We start from the raw sequence: 6,945 nt of genomic DNA on the forward strand, positions 1-6,945 counted from the left end.
TAAAAGCTGACCTCTAGGAACACAGGATGCTACACACAAAGAATGTTATACACAGGGAGTGCTACACAAACACGCGTGTGCACACACACACACACACACACACACACACACGATCGATCGATCGATGATAGATAGATAGATAGATAGATAGATAGATAGATAGATAGATAGATAGATAGATAGATAGATAGGATGTGATGTGATTTGGAAAAGACTCTTAACTCTGGGGTCATGCCTGAAGCTCATTCCTTGTCAAACTGTGAAGTAGGCCTGGGCACAGGCCTCTGTCCTGATTCCACACTGAGCAATCATATTTCTGCCTTTCACAGAGCAGGTTCAGTAAGCCACTACATCACCATCCCACAGATCAGGAAAGAAAGGGCACACAGATGAGAGAAACCGCCATTTGTTTTGTGACCCTCCCCCAAGGTCAAAAACCTCATTTAAAAATGCACATAAATAGATGAGCCTTGACATCAGCCTTGAGCCAGGCTGTCTGCTTCTCCACCCAGTCACCTGCTCACTCCTGCCCAAAATGGAGATTTAATGCTCTAATGAGTAAAGTCAACAGAGCTTTGGTGCTCAGAGCCCTAAGGCAGGTGCAAGGCCATTCAGTTAATAGCAGTAGTCCTTGCTCCTTTGCTTTCCTGGCTGTCATTGACACTGGGACTGGGACTACACAAAGTCTGATGCTTCTGCACCCTCTCTAGGCAACTGAACATATCTGTTATCCAGTAAGATTTTCAGCTTGCTTTCCAATGTCAGTGGCGGTCTCACTGTGGAGAAATGTTGGTGAGAGTATTGGCCAAGCTATTGAACTCAGCCCTGTCTCGCAGAGAGATCAGGTGGGGTATTGTAAGATTTGGGTGTGGTCAGAGGGGCAAAACACTTTCCTGTCATTGATTGGACCTTATAAAAAAAGAAAAAAACTCTAGTTCCAGGTCCAGTCTAGCTACTCAAGGTATAGGAGAGCAAAGTAGAGTTTATTCAGAGGCTTATAGACAGATATGGGACTCTTATTTTGCCTCACCTGCACCTTAAAAGGGGGGATGGGTAAAGGTTTGGACTAAGGTGTGTGTGGTTGTGAATAACTATAACCAAGCAGGAGGCTTGGTTAGCCAAAGCAGTACATGAACCGGTGTCCAGGGGATTATGATGGCAGAGCTATAGAGACATGTAAAGATGGGGCAGCCACAGGTAGCACTTATGGAAAAGAGAGGGTGCCCCAAGAATTCCCCACCAAAGCTGGCCAGCCAGGGCCTCTGGGAAGCTGTCCTTCTGGCTTGCAAGCAGCCCTCATATGCAGAATGAGAAGAAGTGAAGTAAACATAAACCGAACTGATCCTCACCCACGGTGACCCAGCCCAGAGCAGACCCAGGTCGAGAAGAGAAAAGCCAAATTGAAGGGAAGCTGTATGCTCTGATTGCTGCCTGGACTCCACGTATTTAATTGTTGAACTGAGAGCCATTTGGTGACTGGAAGTGAGTGGATGGGTTTTTACTACCCAAGAATGAGCCATGAGCCATTTGGTTTGGACTTTATCCAAATGTCATAAAGAGCAAGCTGTATAGAGCAGGACAGGGCAGACTTTGCAAGGAAGGCGCAAGGCTGGGTTTGCCTTTCCACAGCATACTCTATGATCACAACACTGTGGCCATGGTAAAAGATATGCATGCATGTAAATTAATATTCATGGCCAAACAAGTCAGTGGAACTGACGGCAAAGGCCGAGTGCCTATAATGCTATTCTTGAGCAAAGGAAGCCTGGCTTGTGCTTACTCCCCCATTATCTTAAGAAGGTGCACCAACGTCTTTATTTTACTGGAAACAATTGGTCTTTGGAAAGATGTGGTTTTAAAGCCTAGCCTTTGAGATTCATGGTTGTATATCAGTCCTCTTGAGTGCTTCTTGGAGAAAATATTTTTGATGATCATTTTAAAGCCCTTCATAGCAGACACATATCCCCTGAATACCTGTGACAAATGTCTGCACCTTGCTCTCCATGGTTTCCTTAATCACCAACTCTTTTTAACAGCCATTGATTTTGCAGACCCTACAGAGGGGCACGAGGGGAGCTCCTCGGGCCCCCAGACATAATTGGGTCTGTGCCTCAGCCATTCCGCTGTGGAAATGCTTCCTCTACAGCTCTCCATGGGCCACTTCCAGGGTCCACTCTGACATGCTTAAGTACTCTTTGCTCTGGGCCTCTCCACAGACTCCGATGATGCCATCTTAAAGGACTCCCTGAAGTGGCAGAGAGAGCTGGTTTATGAAGCAAAATCAACAAGTTGTAAGACTTCAGGCCCCCATGTACCTGGGGGAGTGCAGGATATATTTCCACCTAGGAGCAAGGCATGATGGTAATGCCTTCCCTGCCATCCATCTATTGATCAAGCTCAGTTCTGATTTGAAGACTCCCCAGGGGCATCCCCTTTGATTTTTCTTCTTGGCAATCTTGAGGGCCTGGAGAAATAGGATGATGGCAGGCCAGTCTGGGAGGACGGGAGTCAGAGCTGCGGACTGGTAGGTGTCGGCTTACTGTTCTCAGGATCCTATACAGTGCCCCTTGTTGGTGGAGAGGTGATAAGGGATGTGATGCTATCATTCAGTGCTCCCTGAGGACCACAACACAGGCTAGGGAACAGGGGGTTCCTCGGAACCCTTCAGGTTGCAGCCACAAAACCAAAGCAGGAATTCAGAATCCAGTGGCGTGGCAGGAGGCAGAACTGTCCTGATGCGCAGCTCCAGAGGCAGGGCAAGAACTTCACTACCTGATTGAGAAGCCCGTCCCAGGATGCTTAGCCCCCAAATCAGCCCTGCCAGCAAGGCCAAGACCACAATGATAGCCACGCCAGCACATTCTTAGAGACCTCCTCCCAGAAAGCAAATGGCAGCATATTAGAGAGAGAACTCTGTGAAAGCCCCGCCAAGCTCTGCTCAAGCCCTCCAGCTAGCTAGAGGACACCGGGTCTTGTCAGTGCAGGCTCCTGGGCACTAGTGTTCATCTGTGAGACATCCTGAAGCCTTACCAGCTTCCAGCTCCGCAGCACAGCCTCAGGGACCTCCCGAAGCTCCACCAAACTGAAGATCATTTTCATGGCAACGCAAATCACTTCTGAGTCCTCCTAAATTTTTCACAGGTTGTGATTTCAGAGTTGACAAGTGACAGAGAGAATTGATTTTCCACCCATTTTTATTTTCTTGGAACTTCCTATGCCAATGAGGTGGTAAAACACTCAGACAGGAGGGCAGGGCTGAGCTTCCTCAAGGTGTGGGGATCCTGAAGTGTAAGATCATCCATCCTAGCCCTTAAGGTGACCCACCCTGTAATGTGACTCTACCTTGTGACAGATACCAGTTTCTCCATTTCTCCATTGTTTACTTGACTGTAGGGGACTCCTATGTTGCCACTGGACAGACTAACCTGTGAAGTAATGGGCCAGTTTCCCTAGAACATTCCAGAACCTGCAACAATCGGGCTGCCTGATGCAGACAGACCACATGAGGTTATGGATACAGAAACACTAGCCATTACAGTGCCAACCATATGAAGGAGGGTATAGCATAGCTGTCCTGTGGGACCACAGGAAGAAAGGAGGACCAGAGATACACTTAAGGCTCTTTGATGATGTTTATGGCAAATATGTTTCAGTCTCTATGAAAGTACTGGACAGTGTCACATAGTTCCCAGAGAGCTGTTTCCAGGCCACCAGGGCACTGTTGCCACCCACCCCAGATACAGTCTGTGTCCTGCTATGACCAGAGGAAGTTCACATCATGTACATTCTGGATCCAGAAACTGAGCACAGAACCAGCTCCCAGCCTACCTTTCTGGCCTCCATAATCATGTGTTCTGAGGAGAAGTAATGGGCAGTAAGTGACCCTGCACAATCTCAAGAGTAACAAAGTTCTAATCTCCAGCCTCAAGCAGAGATTTTAAAGGCAGGAATATTAGATTATACCCTTCCTATAAGAAAGCACACGTCTTGTAAGCACACAGGGGTCAGCACGTGGCAGCAGTGGGACCTGGCCACAGGCTTGGAGCAGGGGAGAGGATGAACAAATGGGATAGGGCTAGAGAAGAGGCAGGCACAAAGAAGAGACAGAGGCATAGGCTAGGATAGGAGTGGGCAGGAAGAGAGAGATTCACGTGACCTTGAAATGTGTAGCAGTTTCTCCAAAAAGCGGAAATCCATTGCAGTAGCAAGATGTTCAAGCAACGCCCACCATCCAAGGCAATGTGGCATCACAACTGTGGGAGAGGGGAAGCTGAGACTCACCGCCCTGCCCACACACACACACACACACATCTGAAGAGGCTCCTCCACACTGCAGGAAGCTGGTGCTCTGGGAAACTCAGGATCCTCATGGTTGTTTGTACCTTAGTACTTGGCCTGGTCCACGTGGGACAAGCTCTCCCAACTCTCTAAGATGCCGATGTGGTCCACAGGCAGATGTGCACACAAGTGCACACAAAGAGATTTGTATGCCTATAACACACCAACAGACATACAGGCACAAAGTGCGAACATGTGTACACACAAGCTCACACAGGCACAAAAGTCCATGCACTCAGAGACGTGTGTACACAACATGTTCATAGGCTGAAACAGTATGCACACATGGGAGTACATAAAAAGACAAGTATAAGCAGGGCAGGGGTGATGCACACCTTTAATCCCAGCACTTGGGAGGCAGAGGCAGGCAGATTTCTGAGTTTGAGGCCAGTCTAGTCTACAGAGTGAGTTCCAGGACAGCCAGGGCTACACAGCGAAACCCTGTCTTGGAAAACAACAACAATAAAAAAACAAATAAACAAACAAACAAAAAAGACGAGTGTAAGATCCATAAGTACAGAGATATATGTTCATGCACAGGTATACACTCCTTCAGACACATGTACACACATAGATACTCTCAGATACAATTGTTGGTTTTCGGCATCACAGATACGTGTGCCTTTTCCATTTATCATCCAGACAAGGGCAATAATACAATAAATCCTCCGGCCCCTCTGTCCCCTTCAATGATTTAGGATAAGTTCCTACTTATTTTTCATCTGTTGCTGTGTCCCCCAGTTTGTGGCCATTTTCTAAAAGCTCTAGCAGCCTCGACATTCTTGGACAGTTATGAAGCCTTTCCCTTTCTTTTGGTTTAGGTATTTTCAAGCTTTCTGTGTCCACCCTGGACCTGTAATAGCAACTGCTTCACAGGGGCCACAGATCACTGGAGGGTGTTTACTCAGGTGCCTGAAGGGTGAGCTCCACAGCTCATACTCACAATCCACCACAAGATCACAGACCAAGAGACTCGGAGGATCGTGTGGATGGGGTCTTCTCAGGGCGGGAAGCTTGTGGCCTGTGGTGGGCGCTTTGAACCTTGACACTTTCAGGTTTGTAAAAGATGGTATACTTAAAGCAAATGGTGGCCCAGTTGAAGTTCCCAGGAGCTTAGTGGAGACAAGCACACAGCCAAGGGCCCCACTGCACAGCACCAAAACATACCACACAAGCATCCACTCTCCCCAGGGCAGCGCATCAGCTCCCGTTCCCACAGCACTCTGCTGTCCTCTCCTGTGAGCACACCCCAATCTACCAACCCGCCAGCTGTCTGACAACCACTCAGAACCAGGCGTGAGATGCCTGAGACACTACTCATCAAAGCTCAGCTAGGGAGAACGAAAGCCATTCAAGTCAGAATGTATGCTACCTTCTCCTAAGCCTATCTCAAGGGCCCCCGGGATTCCCCAGGCCCCATCAGAAGTACCCATCATATTACAAATGCTCTGGGGAGGCCGATCCTCACTCGCTGGTTCTTGCCTTCATTAAGTCAAATCAGAGTCAACAGATGGGACGATGGCACTACACTCTAGAGAGTCACAGTTAATCGTGTAACAAGAAAACAAAGCACTGCTGGTAGCTGTGTGGTACCTACTTCATGGACGCGAGTCTGTGATGACAACTGCACACTTGCAAAGAAGGCTACACCTGGGCTGCTGTCCCCAAAATCCCTACTCATATGGCTTTAGCTCTGTCTTTCAGCCTGTGCTGATGGCAGTGGCTGAAAACCCTGTCACTGTCAAGATTTTCTACAAATACCCACCCTTTCCTCTCTCTACGGTGGGAGCACACTGTCACACTGAGGACTGTGAGAGCTAGAAACATGAGCCAGGTGCTGCCAGAGCAAGAGTCATATCACTGTATATTATATAGTATATTACAAGTATAAGAAAATAGGAACAAGCTTTATTGCCATATTGAAGGCTTTTTTATTTTTTGAGATGATAAAGTATATTATTTCCCTTTCCTCCCTTCAAACATGTCATTTTCCTTTCTTTTCCTTTTTTTATTAGATATTTTCTTTATTTGCATTTCAAATGTTATCTCCTTTCCTAGTTTCACCTGCAAAAACCACCTCCTCCCTCCCCCCTTCCCCACTCACCAACTCACGCACTCCCGCTTTCTGGCCCTGGAAGTCCCCTATACTGGGGCACATAACTATCACAGGACCAAGGGCCTCTCTTCCCATTGAGGACTGACTAGGCCATCCTCTGCTACATATGCAGCTAGAGCCATGAGTCCCAACATGTGTTTTCTTTGGTTGGTGGTTTAGTCCCAGGGAGCTCTGAAGATACTAGTTAGTTCATATTGTTGTTCCTCCTATGGGGCTGCAAACCCCTTCAGCTCCCTGGGTCCTTTCTCTAGATCCTTCATTGGGGACCTTGTGCTCAGTCCAATGGATGACTGTGAGCATCCACTTCTGTATTTGCCAGGCACTGGCAGAGCCCCTCGGGAGACAGCTATATCAGGCTCCTGTCAGCAAGCTCTTACTGGGATCCACAATAGTGTCTGGTTTTGGTGGTTGTCTATGGGATGCATCCCCAGGTGGGACATCTCTCTCTCTCTCTCTCTCTCTCTCTCTCTCTCTCTCTCTCTCTCTCTCTC

At 47.9% G+C, this 6,945-nt stretch overlaps 1 protein-coding gene across 1 annotated transcript in view; it reads right to left on the bottom strand.

The window, feature by feature from the left end:
* Tcerg1l (transcription elongation regulator 1 like) overlaps window positions 1-6,945 on the bottom strand; it is a 178,505-nt gene that overhangs the window by 66,030 nt on the left and 105,530 nt on the right. The gene's annotated exons all lie outside the window — the stretch shown is intronic.

Source organism: Mus caroli, chromosome 7 (genome assembly GCF_900094665.2).
Source record: "Mus caroli chromosome 7, CAROLI_EIJ_v1.1, whole genome shotgun sequence".
Lineage (NCBI taxonomy): Eukaryota > Metazoa > Chordata > Mammalia > Rodentia > Muridae > Mus > Mus caroli.